Below are 21903 nucleotides of genomic sequence, written 5' to 3' on the forward strand. Positions count from 1 at the left end.
TCTCTGCAACATTTCCAAGACAAGGAAAAATGTAACTCTTTTGCAGGGTTTCTTTTAGTCATATCTGTTACTGTATTCTGATAGAATGACTGTCCTTGCCAAACCTGTTTGCTGGGGTTTTTTTTTCAATTAATTTTATCAGTTAAAAGATAATTAGAAAGATGTGCACGCTATGGATAAATTCTGGAACAATTCTGATTTCAGAAAAAATATGAACTATAAAAGATATGCTGGTTCACAGCTCCATGTAGTACCATGCAGATTTTACTGTGCTTTTTTTCAAAAATAAGAAAGCTTCTGTATATAGTCATATGTAGTAATGCATACATATGACTATATACATGTATATAGTCAGATGCAGTAATGCATACATGTTACTACATCTTAAGAGTATGTTCAATAATAATTGACATGCTCATTTTGCATAATATGAAATAGATTTGTGGGAACTGGCTAGGAAAGTTGTAAATGCTGGGCTCTTTAAGGCTGAATTACTAGAAAGTAATAAACCAAAAAGCAAAGGGGCATAGAGCTTAAAAAAAAAAAGTAGAGAAAAAGCAGAACAAAAAATAACAAAGCAAAGAAGTATGGAAAAAGCTATGGGAAAAGAGCATTAGGCAAGGGGAGAGCTGTGACAAAAACTACATAGCACATGCAAGTTAGATTTTAGTTAAATTTTGGAGACCTAAGCTCTAAATATTCATATACTGCGCTACGTACCTTACACTTCCATCTTCTCTCTTGCTAATTTCTTAGCCTTTACTGAATCCTTTGTAATTTTAACCTTATCATTAGAGTTCCAAATATGCTTTCCTATTTCTGAAATATAAATCACTTTGGAGAAAAAAATCATGTGCACACACACACAATATCAATAAACATTACACAGTCTTTTTTACTATGCTAAAAGATAGGTTTTCTAAACTCTATTGGACTGCAAGGTCATTTCAAGGTACAATACATCTTCATCTGTCACAAATTGGCATAGCTATTATGGATGCAGAGGAGATATGATTTTCAATGATGAAAATCTGCACCTATGAAGTTCACAGATTCTACTTCTGTCTAAATAATATTTGAAAAAAAAAATCTATACTATTTTTGGCTTCAAATGACCTCACTATCCACTTTAAATTGCCTTTATACCTTTCTATCCTTTTGTCTCGCTCTTCCTTTTTCTTTTACAGATAAGTTGCCATATAACTCCCTTCAAGGAAACAAAGAGTTTGAAGGCTGGCCATTAATGTACAGGTGTGGTGGGTTGACCTTGGCTGGCTGCCAGGTGCTCACTTGCAACTCAGTCGAATAGGGAGAAAAAGTAAGACAAAAACCACCATGAGTCAAAATAAATACAGGGGGATCATTTACTAACTACCATTATCATGGACAAAACAGAATCTACTTAGGGAAAATTGATTTCATTTTTTGCTAATCAAAACACCTTCAAATGGTGAGAAAGAAAAACTAAAACACCATCCGCCCTTCTTCCAGGTCTGGCTGAACTCCTTCCTTCTTGACTCTTTTATCTCATTGATGAGTAGAGCAGGGTAATGGTAATGGGAGCTGTGGTCAGTTTAGGAACTGTTAGGACAGTTCTTCTGTGCTGCTCCTTCCGCCTCAATATTTTACCCTCCTCCATCATAGGTCCTCCCCATGAGATAGACATGGATTTGCCACAGATTACAGCTTCTTTCAGAAAATATCTACACACTCCATGGCTTGCAGTGTGGGCATCTACTCCAGTGTAATCTCCATGAACTGCACAGGAGCCTCTACCCTGCTCTGGCACCCGGAGCACCTCCTCCATCTCCTTCTCTCATCTTGCGGGGTGTTTTCTCACTCACTCCTCTCCCACTGCTAGTGTGCAGTGTATTGCCATTGTTAAAGTGTGCTTGGCTGAGGGACTGAGCTGTGTCCCATGCTGGATCTACTGGAGCCAGCTGGAACCAGCTATGTCCAGCACAGGACAGGCCCTCCTCTGCACCCCTCTCATAGCCATGGCATTGCCACACAGTACATCAAATAAAATATGTGGGAAGGTACAGCAAAAATACTGATGCCAGGATGCTTCCTTAGCCTACACAGATATTTTCTAGCTCTAATTAGTACAGTCTGTTTCCCTGTCTCATATAGCGTCAAGTTTATGAATTTAATTTTTTACCAAAATGTTGTTTCTTTAGCTGATAACAAGAAACTGAAGATCAGTTAAATGCTTTATGTTTTAAGCACCACATTTCTTGGCAGAGCAACTAGGATACTGCAAAACTGAAAATATTCCAATATTTAGGAAGTAGTGCTGCTGAAATTATATGAAGAGAAGTGCCAGTAAATCAGTGTAATTAGCTCTGAGAAACTTCTCTAACCTATTTCAGACCATCTATTCATCTTCATTCAAATTTTTTTGGAAGAGTCATCATGAATTTTACTTGTTAGTGTGACTGAGCAAGAGAAATATATCTTGTGTTAATGAAAATAAAATCAAAGAAGGACTTGGCAGATAGGAAAAATCTAGAATAGACCTATGTTTCTCTAACTTGCATGCATATATCACTTCTGGAAACTGCTTTATTTTTCCTAAGACACAACCACTGATAAAATCACGTGTCAGAGTTTGGAGGTTTTTTGTTTGATTTGGTATTGAGTCTTTTCATAGGAGAAGTTTATATTTTAAATGTAAAATCTATGCAACTATCATGTCTTCAGACTTTCCCGGTGCTGAAGTGGCTAAAGTTCACTAAACAACAAACAGGACACTTTTCACCTTCTGCCATACTTTTCCTGTCAGGTAGAGAAAAAAGTGTGGGGGGGAATGATTAAAAAAAAAAAAAAAAAAAAAAAAAGGTGGTATTTGTTAGGAAGATCACATTAAGTTAGGTATGCCTGTACTGGTGGTGAACCATGATCCATAGCTTGCAGTAAAAGCCAGACTGGGGCATCTAGCTTATAAATGAAAAAATTTGCAACATGATATTGAGATTCAGCATGGGTTTAGACATCACTGACAAAGGCTGAACTTTCAGGTTCAACCTGCTCAGTCCAGCAGTAGGACCCTAAAAGTTAGCTTTTTCTCTTAGCAGACTTAAATGATATGATAAAGGCAATTCTTCATCAGGAACTGTAGCTATAGGACAAGGAGTAATGTTTTAAAACTGAAAGAAGGGAAATTTACATTAGATATGCAGGACAAATTCTTTACTGTGAGGGTGGTGAGGCAGTGGAACAGGCTGCCCAGAGAAGCTGAGCAATCCTGGCAAGGTTGGATGAGACTTTGAGCAACCTGGTCTAATGAGAGATACCCCTGCCTATGGCAAGGGAGTTAGAACTAGGTTATCTTTAATGTCCCTTCCAACCCAAATCATTCTGTGATTCTATGATTTTACAGAAAAAAACATGAGTTAATGAGGTGCTAATCTTCAGCCTGCTCTATATGTTTGGCAAAATAGGTGTTTTGGAGAACTGAAATTGAAAATATCAATATCTCATGAATCTAAAAAGTAGTCAGCATCCAAAAATGGCAAGGAAGAAAAAAGAGGTTAAACATAGACAAGACGGTCATAATATAGCAGTGTAATCTCTGTTCTGGACAAAGAATAGTGAAAAAAGCATTCTCTCATGGAAATAAAATGGTTTCATATCATAAGTTCAACATTTTGCATTAAAAATTGTCTTCCTCAAAGAATAAGCCTTCTTTGAAGCTTTCCTATAAAAGTACAGTTTTTCATAGAAAAAAATTTCACCTATTAAGTGACCAAGTAACACAATTTCAAAACAGAAAAAGAATACAATCAAAAAAAATCCCCAGAAATACCCTTTTCAATATCAGCAATAAGTGAACAAGATGATTTCAGCCCATGGAAAGAAACTTTAAAAATTCCCATTACTACACAAAGGTATCCAGCACATTGAGAAAACCCGTGCTTCAGGAGTGTATTGTCCTACTGGGAAGCAGCTGTATTAGGCTTTGTAGCTTCTGTTACAGAATGTGAATATGGAAAGCTATGGGGTGTCTATCATTAGTGCCTTAGCACCCTGTAGAATTTCATGCTATGTAGATATCTATATGAAGAGAGAACCTTGTGGCAACATTTGTATCATGCATCAAATGTTTCATTTCTTCATTTAATGAAGGGAATGGAATGTAGGAATTGCCCTACAGTGGACATAATGACACTATCCACATCATCTCATAGTGCATCGTGCAGCATAACTTTTCTATTATGTCAATTGGTGACTCACCTATTTTATGTTAGAGACAGCAGCAGGTGCTATCAATGAACTTTTTCTGAACTGTTTAGAAATTTCAAAAAGGTAGCTGAACAAAAATAAAGAGAAATTTTTAATTCATATATGAACTAGAAAAAATTGTCCATCATCACACTTGAAGGCTGACAAAGTGCTTCTTGCAGCGAGTCTGTGCAGTTTAGTATTTTTAATTTATATTGTATGTCTTAAAATATTTCCTTTGAGTGTTTGGGGTTTTTTGGGGGGTTTTTTGGAGGGGTTTTTTTGGGTTTTATGTTTGCTCTTTTGGTGGGGGCTTTTGTTTGTTTGTTTGATTGATTCATTAATTTTTTTTTGTTTGTGTGTTGTTTCTTGGGTTTGTTTTTTTTTTTTTTTTGTGGTGATAGCTTGCACCAATTTGAGTTATCATAAGCCACTTAATATTACATAATTTTATTTGCTTCATAGAGGAACAAAGGGAAATCTTTCAAAACTAGGCCTGATTTTTGTTGAAGTCATGGATAAAATTCAGTTTGGAGGGGGTTAATAGGCCTTGGCTCATATAACATAAACATTATGCATCCTCTTAAAGTATCCACAAGGTAGCAGATTGCATCACGGTAGTGTGTGATAAATTATCAAAATATCAGTAATTAATAGTAAAGGTAGGCCATTGACTGGAGGGGTGGAGTACCTCACCTATGAGGAAAGGCTAAGATATTTCAATTTGTTCAGCCTGGAAAAGAAAAGGCATTGGAGTGACCTAATTGTGCCCTCCCAGTACCTGAAGGAAGCCTACAAGAAAGATGGAGAGGGACTATTTACAAGGGCATGTAGTGACAGGACAAGGGGAAAGGTCTTCAAAGACAAAGAGAGTAGGTTTGGATTAGATGTCAGGAAAAAACGTTATTTACTGTGAGGTTGGTAAGTCACTGGAACAGGTTGCCTAGTGAACTTGTGGATGCACCATCTCTGGGCCAGGGCCAGGCTGAATGGAGCTCTAGGCCATACAGTCTATGAAAGGTGTCCCTGTCATGCAGGTTGAACTAAATGACCTTTAAGGTACCTTCCAACCCAAGCCATTTGACTGTTCTAATTCTATAGTATCATCACTGTCACACGAAGAGTTCTTTAGGAGAACAATACATTAAATTGCTTACAAGATGGTATCTACTTATATTGCAGCATACTTCAAACAGTTCTGTGCAGACCTACTTGATACAGCTGATAATATGATAGAATAGGGAACAGCCCAGAGCTCTTGAGTGTCCACCTACTACTATTTCTATGGTAATACAGAAAATGTAAATTGAATTATTTGATGATTTGACAGAATGAGTTTTTTCCTTTATGCTTAAACAAAAAAATAAATTACAAAATACCCTTTTTTGGTTATGAAAACATCAGCCTTGTCTCAGTGCTGGCTATAAGCCAGTATGATTTCTGTTAGCCCTTTCTGAGTATCAGCTCCATGAATTTCTGTGGTTAGAAACACATAATTAAACACAATTCTTCCTAGTGGTGACACTTGCTGTTTCATATAGCTGTCAACTTATTTTCCAGCTTCAGCTATACATTAGGCAATATGTTATCATGACATCAATTAAATAGAAAAACATACAAAAGCCAGACTGATTTTCTGAGTGTACAGTTTCTCTGTTCTGGTAGATTCTTGCAGGCTACAGGATAGCAACATTTTCTGTACATTTTCTATGGAAGTAATTTTGGCATTGCTTTAAAAGCTGTTTGTTAACTGTACTAGTCAAAATGCTTATTAGCACTTTCTAAAAATACTTAGAATTTAATTATCAGTATTATATGATATACAAAATTGTTCTTTACTTATTTTAAATGTAAACTCTTTGGAATGAAAGGTTAGATTTTTAGAATCTTATTTCTTTTAAATTTTCTAAAATAAAAGCTAAAGTTTCTTCCTTACTTCATTGAATAATTAAAGGTTAATGTGTCATGTCACCATGCAGTAATGGAAATTTTGTATTTTACTTAGAGTACTACATAGAGTATTGGTAATTATTCTTTTGTGTATACACAGAGAATGTGCCAGTAACAGACTGGCAGAGCTGAAAATTCTTATTATTTTTTAAAAAATGTATATAGTAGCCAGTTTTTCAGCTGGCATAAATCACTACCTTCATGCAACCTATGCAGTTTCTGTCAATATTATCACCCCTACTACTTTTCCTAACCTTTCCTTGTTTCATCCCTGCACAGTGTATGTGTTATTATGAATGAAGTGCAGACCCTGACAGAGAACCTGGTGCAGAGGATGAGACAAAAAAGAGAAATACAAATTGATTATGGTGTGTTTTCAACCAGCACTATAACAACTTTCCCTTCAAACCTCATTAGGCATTTTCCTTTCTTCAGTCTGCTCTGCCTGCCTCTGCTCCTGCCAGTAGAAAATGTCACACTTCCAAAGATGTGCAGACATTTTAAACCTTTCTGTCACATGCCTCCAACCCAGCACATTGTTTTCTTCAGATAACTGCACTTTTCTTCCACTAATGATGGACTGTATTCATATCTTCTGTAACACTATTTTGGGCCACAAGGCTTTCTTTAAATCTAAAGTGCCTAAGTTACAGACAGAGCCAGGAAACGTATTATATACAGCACATTGAATTTGAATGCCAAGCCTTTCACAAAACCCTCTCTTTGGTGCTTAGCATTACATTTATCAGTGTCTGTGTTTAATCTCATAACAAATAAAAATAATACATTAAATTATATTGTTAAAAAGTATTCATAGTATTTAAGTAATTCTTCAACAAAACAGAATTGTCCTACTTCTGGGATTTCTCTTATATTTATTTAGGTTAAAAAAATTAAAAGGGGAAAAAAAGAAAAAAAAACAGTCTAAGAAAAAAGTCCTCTAATTTGTAATTAGAAAGAAAAAAAAAGCTCTAATGCAATTAGTTTTTATTTGGATTTATTTTTTGTCACACCACAGTGTTCAATAAAGTAGGTAGAGAATGTATAGTTACTTAGAGCTAATTGTCTATGTGGATTGTTTCAGTGTGAAAAAACAGCATATTTGTAAATCTAACTGACTTTAAAGTAATTTGTTCAATACATGCTTGATATTTCCACATTAGAAATTAGCCCCTATTAGCAATAACACATCAATTTAGCTGTACTGCAAATTCTCTGAGGATATGTGAAATTAGGAGTTTAAATTATGTAAGAGTTTCCTACAAATTGAGGTCATGTACCCAATAAACAATAGGGAGTGAGTTTAAGTTTATTCCTTTAAAAAATTGTCTTACATTTCTACAGGTTTCCTCATCTTTCCTTTGCTACCATGGTACTGTCTATACTCTTTATATGTGTTCAATCTCTCCTCATACATACATGTATGTGTATATGTGCATGTGTGTGTAAATATATATATTTGTCTCTGTGTGTGTTTATGTATTCCTACCGAGTTTTGACATTTTAGCTGCAACCTTATGTGCTTAAATGAAGATGTATTTAAACTGATGTATCCACTGTGGTGTCAGCCAGGAAACTCCAGGGACACCTTTTTCTGGGAGAGGTCACCTTCTATCTCAATCTGATGACAGCTGTTACTCCAGCTTCTTCTTCAGGATGCCAGATTTTGTTTTATTTTAACAGTCACTTCTTTCTCACCCACCCCTGTCTTTTAGTCCTCTCTTATATATTTTATTTTAAATTTTTAATTTTTTTTTAAAATTTAAATGAGACTGCGACAACTCAAATCTTATTCCAGGTACTGAACAGATTCTTGTAGCAAGGCATCTTTCTGCAGCGCTAGCCAGGAGCAATAACATTTTTCTGTCCAACAGGAGGTGTTCTAACGATACACAGCAGTAGTACTAGTCAGAGCCTAAGTGGCAGCCAATGTAGCATCAGTCCAGTCACTTCAAATTAAGTTTGGATGATGAATCTGTAGAACTGCAGAGCTTATGAGGCTGAGACACAGAGTTTATGTGATTACTTCTATTTTATGGCTTTTTTTCCCTTTTTCTATTAAATTTGACTTTTTAAATCAAACCATGGTATACATGGTTAACTTAAGGCCTCTGGATGGCAAGATGGAACTTAACTAGGATATAGAAAAGATACAAAAGACTTGGGAAAATTGAACTTACAAGCCTGAATGGGTAGCTGGTGGCTGAAACTGTTGTAAATGAAAATTCAGATACAGGAGTTATTCAGGGTTTCATTGTTACCCAGAAAAGCACTTTATTTACCTAAAGTTCCCCATTCTGGGAAAGAAACATAAGAAAAATGAGGTTAATATCTTGTTCTTAAAGGAACAGCATGCTCTGACACATCACTGTATTTCTGTCAAGCATGTTAAAAATAGGTAAGTCTTGAAGTAATTTTGGAAGAACTGAAAGTACAGTTGCATTACTTCATTTAAAGAAAGATGAAAAAGAAGCCAGCCAAATAAAAACTTTTATTTATCATGATCATTTACTGTGTTATAAAAGCAGGTATTAAATACAACTGGAACATAACCTACATTATTGTATACAAGATAATTCTGTGTGCTTCTCGAATGCATTTCTAAGATCACAAAAATTTTCAAAATATATGTATATACAACACTCTTCTAGAGCACAGAAACGTGTTTTCATCCCAATTTAGAAATTAAGTACTATCAATTAAAAGTTTCATGTCACAAAAGGATTTTTTTCCTATAAGAATAAAACTTGAATCTTCAGAGAACAGGCTTTACCTGGATAAACAGCTTTTCTTTTTCATCCTCTTTTCTTTTACTAGTGAGATGCGTTCAGAAGTGTATGAGTTACATCACCACAGTGTACCAGTGTTTTCTGTTATTTGGATGAATATGGTCCATTTACAGGTGGGGTGGTTTTTTTGGGTTTTTTTTTTTTTGGTTTTTTGGTGGTTTTTTTTTTTGTTTTGTTTTTGTTTTTTTTTTTTGTTTGTTTTTTTTTTTTTGGTTGGGAGTTTTTGTTGGGTTTTTTTGTTTGTTTGTTTGGTTGGTTGGTTTTTATTTTTGTCTTTTGGTTTTTGTTTTTGTTTTGTTTTGGGTTCTTTGTTTTGTTTTGTTTTTTTTGTTTATAAAGGACAAACAAAAAAATGAACTCTTTCATATAAAACTATGTTTCTATTATTACCACTCTGCTTGCACATAGAGGACAAATGTATTATACTGTAAGCAGGGCAAGGAGAAGACTGGATATCTCTCCCTAGGACAAAGGGATATAAAATGAGTGGCCTTTTGCCAACTTCTTTACGCCACACTGTTACAATCTGATTATTAAAATTATTAGAGAGGCACCTCTGCCCAAATGAAGGCGCAAACAGGACCATATGCTGAAGTCAACAGTACGGACTTTATTTAGCAGTAAAAGTGATAGGGAGAGAGAGGAAAAGAAATAGAATTACAAGGAGAGTGACAGGGCATGGTGGTGAGGGAGAGAAAAGAAAGTGAGATAGATTAAGCAGAACAATAATCATCAGCCCTATAGACCCCATGGTGTTACATCAGTCCTTTTCTGGCCTTTTCACTGGTGAGGGTTGCATGAAACAGACAGTTCCATGGATTAATGTAGTTCAGGTACATCTGGGAATGCCCAAGAACCTCCCTGGCCTTATCAAATGAGTGCAGGCTACGGCCTTTCCCACACCAAACCCAATCAGAGCTGATTTTCAGCACAGCTTTTGTTGGCTTTCATTGTGGATACATTATTGTCCCTAAGCCTTGTCTACTACTCCTTAGATCTGAGATAACTGGATACTAGTGTCACCTTTATCTTATCTCAAGCTCCTATCAGGTGTCTTAAAGTCCAACTTTCTGAAACCCAAGAGGCAGGGTGTGCTTCCGTGGTTGCAAATTTTTTATACAGTTTGCCATAGTGAGCAAAGACCTTTGGGGATCTTAATGGTGTTTAAGAGAATTATGATTCTTTAAGACTCTTACAGACACTTGTAAGTATCTCACTTGTACTAGCTAGTTAGCCAGATATTCTTTACCAGTCAGTTAGTGTAGGGGTGCATTAGTTTTAAGTTGGTTTATTCCTGTACCCCCCATTCCTGTTTATGGTTTTGCCCGGGCTCTCTCTCTCTCTCTCCCTCTTCTTGATTGTCCCGTCAGTTACGAGTTATCTCTCCTAATCCCTCCCTGGCTGCCTGTCTGTTATTCAGTGTCCATGCCATTCCATCCAGAACCTTCTGTCTTGGACATGGAATGATTGGACCAGAGGTCAGGGTTCAACCCTCAGTTTATTCCCACTGGAGATCCGAGATGTTTGTTACGCGTTATTCCCTCCTCTCAAAAATTTAGATTGGTCATTGTATTCTGTTTATAAGGCCCTGCCGGGCAAGCATTTTTGTCCGCGCCCAACGCACTTTCAATAAACCCTCCCGTTTTCCCTGTCAGCGCGGTCCGGTCTTTCTCCTGTGGGTCGCAGCCCAGCTCCTCTTCCAACGGCTCTGGGGGTTCTCGCCCTTCTGAAGGCATTCAGCCTTAAGCACTCTCTCTAGGAAGTCTCCCAGGGGGAGAGTGCCCTTCCCCCCTCAGTGCTGCCGGCGGCGCGGCCGGAGCGTGCCGGGGAGTCAGAGTCTTAGAGGCTAGCTGTCGCCGCTGCAAGTTAGCCAACATTCTTTATCAGTCAGAGAACGCATATGGATCCTCCCAAAGATGTCAGCCTGGCTTCTCAAATCATAGAATCATAGAATGTTAAGAGACTGGAATGAACATTTAGACTTTCTAGCTCCACCTTTGCCATGGACCAGGACACCTCCCACTAGGCCAGGTTGCTCAAGGCCCTATCCACACCTACAGTTTGGGCAGAGAAGTGGTTGAGAACGGCCCTGCAAAGAACACAAAAGTTTCTGAAATGCATGGATTCTTTTATTGACAAACAATAATTTTTAGTAATATTCTCTTTTATTTTATAGAAATATCCGACTATATTTATATTATCTCATATTCCACAATGTGCAAAGGAATGAGGACATTTAGCTTTGAGAGTCTTATACTATAGTAAGGTGAAAGACTATATTTTAGAAACACAAAAAATATAGAATGGGAAAATTTATCAAGCCCAAAAGGACAAAACTTGTAGAATCAACTAATCATAGATTGATTTGATTTGAAAGAGACTTTAAATATAATTCCAATTACTGCACCATGGTCAGGGGTGCCAATCACAAGATCAGGTTTCCCCAGACCTTTTTTCTTTTGGGGGGAAAATTTGTTTAGATAAGGTTTCTGTAGTCATGCATTTGGGTCTGATGCTTTCAGTCTCTTTTGAAGATGATGCAGTGTAAATGGCACCTATAATAGGAATCTAAAGACTTCTTTAGGGCTTGATCAATTACTAACAAAACTGGAGTTTAAAGCCTTTTGTTTGACAATTTTTTTTTTTACTTCAGAAAGTGTTTGTAGGGATCTGGGCATGTTTACATGCAGTGAAATCTACATTTTGACTTATAGTTGCAATACACTCAAGAAAGATCAATTTTAAAAAAATCTGTACTACAGAGTAATGCTAAAAATATGCAACAAGCGATATAATATACATACAATAAGTATTTCACTATCATTTTGTGTTTTAAGATAGATCGTTTTCATTCAGGTTTCATTTAGATTTAGGATCATCACTCTCATCTAGTAAATACCAAGAGTTAAAAAGGTATTTGTACTCTTTTTCTCTGAAAATTAATTTACATTTAAAACACTTTTGTAATACTCCATATATCTACTCATTCTCTATTTAGACTCTAATACAAATTAGGGAGAATATTATGAGTAAATAGTCCCATATATTTTAAGATATTAAAAACTCTGGTAAATGTTGTTCAAATATAAAATATTAAGCCTTAGGAAAAAAAAAAAGGGTTTTGAAGGCAAAAGAAAAAAAAACTTAACTTTGTTGATAATATCTATTAATTCAAGTTTAAATACGTATATGATCAGTACACTTGCCTCATCAATTTATTACCTCATCTTTTCTGAACAGTAAAAGCTATCTATCTAGAGACAAAACTCTCCATAGCTCCATTTACTCTCTTACTCTCACTTTAAGCCCTTAAAGACTACAGTCTGGTTTTTTTTTTTACTTCTCTCATCCTTTACACTATTCACTGCATGAAGGTTTTGTGCATGTCTCTTGACTATCCAGAAACATTTTTTATGACTTTAACATATTGATTGCATGGTTACTGTCTTTGGTATTCAAACAAAGAATCTCAGAACAATCTTTTCTCAATGTACTGAACTGCAATAGAATGATTTTAGAGGTTTTTTTTTAAACCAAGAAAACAAACTACAAAATGAAATTATATTTCAAACTTGATCAGTATGTAACAGGAGGTATGCACACAAAAAGTGATGTAGCCTAGAGAGAAAGCAAAATGTCTTCATTCAGTGCCAAAACATATCATCAGTATAGCACAGCCAGAATAAAGGGCATTAATTCCAAATCAGGGACATTAATGACCAGTAATCAGCAGTATAATACAGTGTTTTCTTTGTTCAGGGAAATAGCTAATATGATTTTAAATTCTTTTCTGCTTATGGTTTATTTTGGATAGGTAGGAAACATAGTAGAGTGCACTCAGATTAACATATTTTGTAGTTAGTAGAATATATTTAAAGAGGGAAAATATACTGTTGCACTTTCTAGAAAATCCTATTAGAGCTGTCACTGCAGCTGTAGAAATAACAGCACCAAGAAGAATTATCTCAGGCTTTGAGCACATTTCTTACTTACATTTGACATGTACTCAGTACTTTGCCATATAGCTCGGAAAACCTAGGTTATCAGCTTTATAAAATAGCAAACAGTTTAACTAGGGCCCAATGAAGCAATACAATGACTTATGACTGAAAATCTTCACAGACTTGTTTTGAACAAAACAAAAAATCTGTATTCTTACTTCACTCCCTCATATTACTAGTGTTTTACTGAAAATTATATTCTCTCTTTTTACAGTGTTGGTTTTCTTCTCCATCTAGAAATGAAAATTGTCAGAAAAAAGAATCCTTACTTTCCAGTGTCTTAAACTAAATGTAGACATCTTTTGGATATTTGGTCCTCATCTTCAGTAAAAAGACAGAAAAATACTCACCACTTATTTAATATTCATGTGGATATACATAACCATGTTTTAGAAGCATCTCACTTCAATATCTGGAATATCTACCTTACTGCAATATTTACAAGGTAAGCAAAGATGCCAGGTGCTGAAATTTTAGTGTGTTTAAGGATATGAGACGGCTGAACAAACTTAGGTAACTCAGAATATAGGTGATTCATGTCACCTTAGGTGACTCCAGCATATTGGAAGACCAAAGCTAAAAATAATGTCACTTTAAAGACACCAAATTTCTTCAGCTAAAAAAAAAAAATAAGAAAAAAAAAATTGCATCAACATATCCTTTAGGATTTGTTATAAGGTTTGTTTGGTGGGTTTTTTTGGTTTTTTTGCTTGGATTTTAAGGAATAAACTTTATACTTATTCATAAGGTTTTCTTTTGTTTTTGTTAGCTCTTATCACAGATATCCTTATAAGAGTTTTATATCTGCTTCTCAAACACTTTGACTTTTTACCAATTCTGTCTGAAACATTAAATTTATCGTAAATAGTTTTGGATAGAAGCAGTGTCTCCTGGAACTAGCATATTTTTGTCACAGAGAAGTGTTGTGTAAGGTAACCAGTTTTACGGACTCTCAGAAGGGAATTCAGTGATGTCATAGTCTCCATTGCAAATGTGCTTAATCTTGCTGTTCTAGTATAACTCCTCTATATACTGAGCAAAGACTCAAGGCACTGTGTTTACTTTGGTAAAATCCTTAGATTTTCTGAGTCAACACACCATATTAATCATAGGTAGCATAAAAGCTGCTGCTGGAAGTGATGAATGCTGATCAGGTTAGTGCTATTCTACTGCATGAGATATACAGTGCATTAAATGAGAATTTTTATATACTTTAAAAATATGTAAGTTATTTCCAAGTTTTTGTTCTAGTTTTGTTTGTTGGGGTTTTTTTTGTTTTTTTTTTTCCCCCACAAGTATCCAAACAAAATTATAGGCAGGTATATTGAACACATGGATACCAAGGAAATTGGTTTCCATGGGAACCTTATCCACATGACAGTTTTCAAATGCTTTTCCACTTTACAGGTGTCATTTCAGTAATTCTAACGGCATTAATATTGCAAGTGGACGTGAAATATATGACATAAAATTATTTGTTTGTGTGCGTGTGTGGACAGAACCTAAGCAAACAGCATATTGATTGAACAGCTTTTTCAACTCTGTGACTGTGACAGTTTGTCTGTTTATTGTAAACTATTCCCAAGCACCTCATCTGGGGACAAATCTGAACGTCATTTGTTCTGCCTCTAAGTTTTAAGCACACATACACATCTAGAAGAAAGAAAATTGGTTTCAGCACAATGCATAATAAGTTCACTATACATTAAGGGATTGCTTCATTATGAAGCATTCAGATCTGAAACTAATTTTCTTCCTGCAGGAGGAGGCTACATGAAGAGTTCTGCAGCCTAATTGTGAAGTTAGCATTGTGGTAACAAAGCTCAAAATCTGTACAGAAATGTGGCAACTGGTGAGCCCTGCTGCCTTGATTAGCACATTAATTACAAAGCAGGTGTTAGTGGACTGTGTTAATGGGCTGCACAAAAAGTCAAGAGGACTTCGCTATCATTTTTTCCCCACCAAGTTATTGAATATTTATTTCTCTGCTCTTCTGATTTGAATATGTCTGAGAAGGACTGGTGATCTCCATAGAGCAAAGTCACTTTTTCCTTTTTTCCCTTCTCTTTCTTAATGTTATTTGTGTTAAACAAAAAGTAATTTTGAATAAGGGTATGTGGTATCTTGTCAAAAAGAAACCACTTAAACCGGGGACTAATATCCAAGGGATACACCACTTTAGTGTTAAACCCCTACCAAGCTGTGTTTATCTGATCTGAATGTACATCTCAATGAGTTTCTTTGAAGCAGAGGAGACAATCCAGAGATTATGAAATTTTTTTTTTCATGGTGTAGGTACTTAATCAATCTGTTATTTCTCTTTCAACAGAGGGAAAATTATAATTTTCAGATGTAAATATTGGTCTTAATCTCATCCCTGAGGAAAAGTAAATACCTCTTCTTTCTTCCTTTTTGCAGAATGCATATCTTCTTCTGGCTTGAAGACAATCACCTCTTCAGAAGAAAATAGTGAATGGACAATTTAAAAAAATAGATAAGAAAAATGCTTTCTGGAAAATTAAGTCAGTAATCATCATATATTTATAATTTATATTGTGTCAGATAGTTCCAGAGTGTAGTAAAATTAAGGGGAAAAAAACAACACAGATATTGAAGAAGGTGATAATAAATGGAAGCAGAAGTTGGTTTCATTTGAGTCAGAGAAAATCCACCAAATAAAAATGAAAGGCAAAGATTTATTTTATTATATAATTGCTTAGAACATAAGATTGCTATTATAAGAGAATATCAATGGTCTAAATCTAATGAGTTCAGAAAATTATTTTCAGAGTTAATTTCTAAACCTTTTGAGAAATCAAGGCATTTTGCGATATGTACATCGTACATATTTTGCCATAAATACTAATAGTGAAGGCAGCCTTTAAAGATGTCTGGATTAGGTATTTCCAATATACCTTCATGGACAAAAGTAAGCAAATATATTTCTTCTGTTTGGATCTCTTCATAGCATTCATAAAAGCAGTGCTTCGTGTTTTCAAATTTGCGCAAATCTTCTGTAGTATTTTTTCTGTTCAATCTCTTAATAAAATCTTTATTGACACTTCCTTACAATTTCCTTATTAAAAAATCTACCTCCTGAGTCACAAGTCATTCTGTTTAATGAATGTTTAAACACCATTTAAAGACTTTTCTTTCTGTTCTCTAGATACAAGAGAATGTACCTCCAAGCAAAATTTTCTTTCTTTATTATGCTGCTCTTCCTGCAACAGAAATGCACACATATGCCCAGATGTGAAATACTTCTTCCACTGCTCTGAAAACTGCAGTCTGATTTCTGCTGAGGGCTGTTCAATGTGAAAGTACCATTTTTGCCATTTTCACACATCAGAATATCATGTGTAAATGCACAGCCCTGTGCAGATTCCTACAGATGAGTGAGAAAAAGAAAAGTATTTAAGAACAGTAAATGATTCTGACTACCTTTCCTACACAGTAGCTGCTTACTGTGGAGGATCAACAGAAACAAATCTTTCCTCCAGGGTATCCCAACCTACAAACATGGACCTTGTGGTCAAGATGTCTGATGCATCAGACTGAAGGTAGGTTATCTGAATGTCACTAGAGAGAGAACCAAACACAGCTTTTGAACAGAATATACTGAAATGAATTGACTCCGACATTTCTTAGCAGCAAACTCTAGAAGATGCACAAAGGGCAACTGGAGAAGGCTCTCACAGGTTAGGATCACACAGACACTGAAATGTATCTTTAGTGCAACCTCTCACCATCCACAGTAAAAATAAGCTGAACAAGTGTCCTGCTTGTCCTTGTTTTTGTCCACACCAGATGGGACCTTTGATCTTACTGGTCTGTTTACATGTGATCACTGGATGTTGCATGTATATCTTATCTGGGAAACAGTCTTCTTATGAGGATATAAATTTAAGTAAAATGTGTCCTGCATATATAACTTCTAGACAACAAGTTGAATATTTATTACATTTGTACAAGCAGCAAAAATTTCAGATTAATTAATGTGGATATTCCTCTGCATTCTCAAAATAATACACTAAATCATGTACTTTTGTCATTCTAGAAAGCTGTTACTAATTTTTCCTTGAAGATATTTTTGGTATCTTCAAAAAGGCTTTAATGCATCCAAGGTCTATCTCTTCCAAACAGAATTTTGTGTTTTAAGCCATTACTATCATTGTAATAATACAATTTTTTTTAACTTGTGCATTCTGAAATACTTTCTGAATTACTGTCTTTCTGAGAATAAACTAAGGACAAAAAAAAAGAAGATAAAGATCATCTCAATTACCTTCTTTCAAAAGGTGAAACATATTTCAAATTTACGTAAAGCTGATAAGACAATAAGTAATTAAACTGCCTGAGGGCAGTTTATAGAGTTTATGTCTTTTTCAGATAAACATTTAAGTCTCTCTTTTTTTTACAAAAAGAGTAAACATGAATTGGGAATCAGATTAAATTAATCTGATTCCAGATTCCAGCCTTTAAAAGAACATATAAACAGTCCTGTAATATCTTTTTTTTTTTTGTCAGTGTATACAGCCATACACAGCTTACATTCTCAGTGGTTGTAAGACATTTAGTATCCATTAATTTCAGTTAAAGTTATCTTCCTAAATATTTTTTAAGGCTCTGAACAACACCTAATCAGATTTCTGTCTCCAACTGTTTTTCAATGGGTCTTTAAGCGATAAATCACATAAAACTTATGTTCTGTAAAAGTCAAGATACTATACACAATCAACCTTTAATTTGTTTCCAAAAAAGATGGCCTTAGAAATTTGGCCATATAGTCCTCAGTAAAATCTAAATGCTGCTTTGTCATTGTACATAAATTATTTGTGGCTACTGTTGATTTATTCCAGATTTATTCTTGTTTCATCCAAATATTACATTTTAGGGGAGAAAAAAGCATAACAGATTTTTGTCTTTTAAGAGAATTCTGAAACTTGATACACTTTATATATTTTTTCCTAAGAGAAATATTTCACTCTAGGCTACATTTTCTTTAATTTCAGAACCCTGTTTAAGGACACTTACCATCCACAAAATTAATTTCTTCTTTTACTGTAATTATACAGGATGGCTTGGATAATTAAAACTAGCTGTAAACATCTAAAGCTAGGCTGTGCATGACCACTGTTCACGTCTGTGAATCTATCTTTGATCTATCACAAACATCCAAATAAGTGAGACTGCCAAATCCAAATCCAGACCACATCTGAGGACTTGTAAAGCATTGGAAAACTGACATGTAATCTTGCTGGCCCAATATGGTACTCCTTAAAAATTAATATCTTTTGAGAAAACTATCAGATTATTTTCTCATACTGCACTGTCCATAGCAGTCCTCTATGTGTCATTACTCATTGTTATTTTTAATATTATATGACCAAGAATACTTTTTAAATGTCTGAGTGATAGGATCATCAGCTAACCAGCTTCCTACAATGGGAAGAACATTTGTGATTTTAGTGTTAAAATTTGAAGTTTTAAGTCATCAAGGTGACAATGTAGTAGTGCAATTAAAAAAAACACATAATTTTAAATTATTTTTAATTTAACAGTTTAAAATTATCCCTATAATTGCTGGGACTGATGTGGGTTTTTTTCAAGTTTTGAATTATTTAAAATTAAGTTCAAATTGAAGTGTCATTGAACTGTGCCCTTGTGCAACTTGGTACTATCAGGTTTGTCAAATGTGCTATCCAGAGTTTTTCAAACAAATCTATATTTTGACTTTATTCCAAAGTCAGCTAACATTCTTACAATTACACCTGGGGGTAGGGATGTGTGGTATGCACACCATTTATGCATAGATATTACCTTAGTTGTATATTTGCGTGTTTCTTTCTACAAAGATATTAAAAAATAAAATAAAATAAAAAAAGACCATTCCAAATCAACAATTTCCCCCAGTACATTCTTACTTACTCTGTCTTGCCTCCCTTACTTCCACTGCCTGGTACTAAGTGAGTCTCTCAAGGTCTTTTCAGTATCCATACGTTTCAGTTTGATTGCATAGAAGCACTTGCTCTTTTTCAGGGCTGAATCAGGTCAACTGCAGATCAGCAGCAGAGGGATTGTGTGATTGACAAGTCTGCCTTTGGGATACCAGCAGACATGAAAGTACATTGGTAGCAGAGGTTTCAATTAATTTAATAGAGAAAAAACAGAAGTGGAGCTATACAATTTTTTTACATGAATCTTAAGAAATAACTACATAAATACATCTAATCTCAGAAGCAATCTTTGGAAATCAGTCTGACACAAATTATCTGTGAGAAATTTTGATCAGGAAAGGATTTTGCTTCAAGCTCACTCTGACAGCATTTATCCCTGGTGGTTCATTTATGATGGTCTTAAAGCAAACACTCAGATAAAGCTAAAACACTGACTGGAGTTGCAGAAAAGCTGAAGTCATTTAGGGACTTAGACTGCAAGTTTGTTATTTACTTTGATAGGTGAAAAAGGACCAAACTGCATTAAACCAATCCCTAGTGCATAATATAAACATTCCCATTTATAATCTGAGTCATCTACTGGCTCAGTAATTCTAATATCAAGGATGTGGTAAGCTTAAAAGTAGCTCTACAGTACTGAGTTGTAGCAAAGGCAAACACAAGCTAATTTGAATTTGTGCAGCACATTGTAGTCTAGTCAGATATAATTAATATAGAGTACATGTCTTAGTGATGAAGGTCAATATTATTATAAATGCAACATGAAATTATGATTTTTTTACCTGAATTTCATTCCATGTTCTTGTTGGAATCTTTTTTATTTGTGCCATTTGCCTCCAAGCATGTTTAAAAGTAGTCTGAGAATGATTTTTACCTATGATGCATTTGGTATTTCATAAAAAATATCTTTGTTAGTGAACCTAATGCTGGAATATTTTCAGTTTATTAACTTGGAAATAATAAACTTAACTTTTTAAAAAACTTTGTACATTTTAGTGAGTTCTTATCCACACTGTGGTTTTTGTCCTATGCCATTGAATGTTGAAGGCAGACTGAATGAAAAGTGTTTTGACACCTTTCCTGAAAGAATTTTAAGATCCTTTTAGTCAGCTGCAATTATGCTGTTGGGTAAGGAATCCAAAACCAATGGTCTCATTAGTAAGTGTTTCAGTAAAAACTGCCATCCATTGTGACAATATATATTACATGTTATAAATTTTTTTGCAGTCAATGATAGCTTTTGTATATATAAAAATATTTTTCTCCATGTATGCCAAACTTAGATCATCACAAAATAAATTAGCAAGTAGTTTAATTCTCACATATAATATTTTTCATATTATTGCATTGACAATGTGATTTCTTTAGGATGGACTAAACTTATTGACATGAATACAAAATACAACCGTTCATGCATTTCATACCAATGCAGAAGAAGTACAAAAAATGCAAAACAATTTATTTTATTTTTATCTTGCCCCAATTACTTTTACATTCCCACTTTTGACAGTATGAGTTGGCTTGGGCTGACCCTTCATACTTCACTTATCTGATCCACCTAGCCTCATCATATCTCAAGAGTGATTTGCTTGAATAAAGAATTTTTAGATAGGATATGGACTAAACAGAGAGAGATTTCTATCCTTTTAATGTTACTTTCAGAAACAGGATATGTCATAAAGAAGTGCACTAAGTGCACTAATTTGCATTTTTAGGTCCTCACCATGGAAAATATAGAAAACACTGAACGCTGTGAATGAAGAAGAACATTTTGGGTTTTTTTAAAAAATATGAGTATTTAGCGTGCTACAAAAATCTCACAACACCTGGTGAGGATGGCTCTTACGAGCTATTAAATGAATAGCATTCTTCAAACTTCCTCATCTTAAATCTGTGTGTGACTCAAAGCAAATGCTATATTGCTGTACTTAGTCCTGTTACAGTATAATTACTTGGAAATCTGCATTTGGAAGCACCTGCCAATAGAAAATACAATATTTCAAATAGCATGAAATATACTCGTTTGCCTTGAATACATTGCAAATATCTCACATAGATTGCACTAAGTGCAGCAGTCTATGATAATCTGCCCATTTTATGCATATTCATATTCTATTCCTCAATTCATATTTTATTCCTCAATTACATGTTTTGTCAGTTGGATGAAGATACCTTCCAGAGAGAAGCTGTGATGCCCAGGACTGTCCCAAAGTGAATGCACAGTAAAATATTATTAAAGCAGTATCTTGCTCTCTGAAGTGTCCTGCTGATTCCCCGTGTGTACTGATAGTCTTAGATAAAGAGAACTTGTCATCCCATCCCCTTTTATCTAAAGATGAATTCCTAAAGTCTCTAGCATGCAACATGTGGCTGCGTAATGGTTTAATCCATTGTTGATCACTGATAGTAGCAAATGAATTTCAGAAGCTGCAGGTGACATCCCCATAAAAGCTTCATGGGCCACATTTTACCTGTCCTTGCCTACTGCCCTCTGTCAGCTGATCAGCCTGTGTTGTGCCAGAACTTCCATGACCTAGGTACATTTTTACTGTAAATCACCCATAGACAGCTGGGATAGGGGTCTACATGGATGCTTCATGCCAAAAATCAGGAGCCAAAAATCAGGAGCAGGGGCAGTAGGTACAAAGTTATTGTGCTTTGTAGCAGAAGTTACCTCAGTGTTGAGCTCATATCAATTTTTAATAATGAAAGCCCTTACTGCAGTTAAAGGTGGTGTTTGCAGTCTTGAACTGTCTGAATGAATATGCATAGAGACACATGAGTATGTATCTAACCACCACAACAAAAAGTTATGGGTGGTAAATGTAGCCACTGATGAATAGAATACATCAATGCATGTTCAAAATGCCCAGTGTGAATTGGCTTAAGGAAAAGGGAGTAGCCCATAGTCTTCATGTTTAAAGCAATGCAAACACAGTTCCTGTGCCAAACTAAGCCTCCAGTCTGTTTGGAATCCATGCT

The 21903-nt window shown here is 35.0% G+C and overlaps 1 long non-coding RNA gene across 1 annotated transcript; it reads right to left on the bottom strand.

Annotated features, from left to right (window-relative positions):
• Positions 1–15531: 15531 nt before the first annotated feature.
• LOC135289151 (uncharacterized) lies at positions 15532–21050 on the bottom strand. The gene is made up of 3 exons (XR_010351952.1): positions 19704–21050; positions 18893–19062; positions 15532–16349 (listed from the first exon to the last, which is right to left on the bottom strand). It is a non-coding gene; the product is annotated as an uncharacterized LOC135289151 (long non-coding RNA).
• Positions 21051–21903: the final 853 nt, after the last annotated feature.

The sequence above is a fragment of the Passer domesticus genome, chromosome 1 (genome assembly GCF_036417665.1).
Source record: "Passer domesticus isolate bPasDom1 chromosome 1, bPasDom1.hap1, whole genome shotgun sequence".
NCBI classification, from domain to species: Eukaryota; Metazoa; Chordata; class Aves; order Passeriformes; family Passeridae; genus Passer; species Passer domesticus.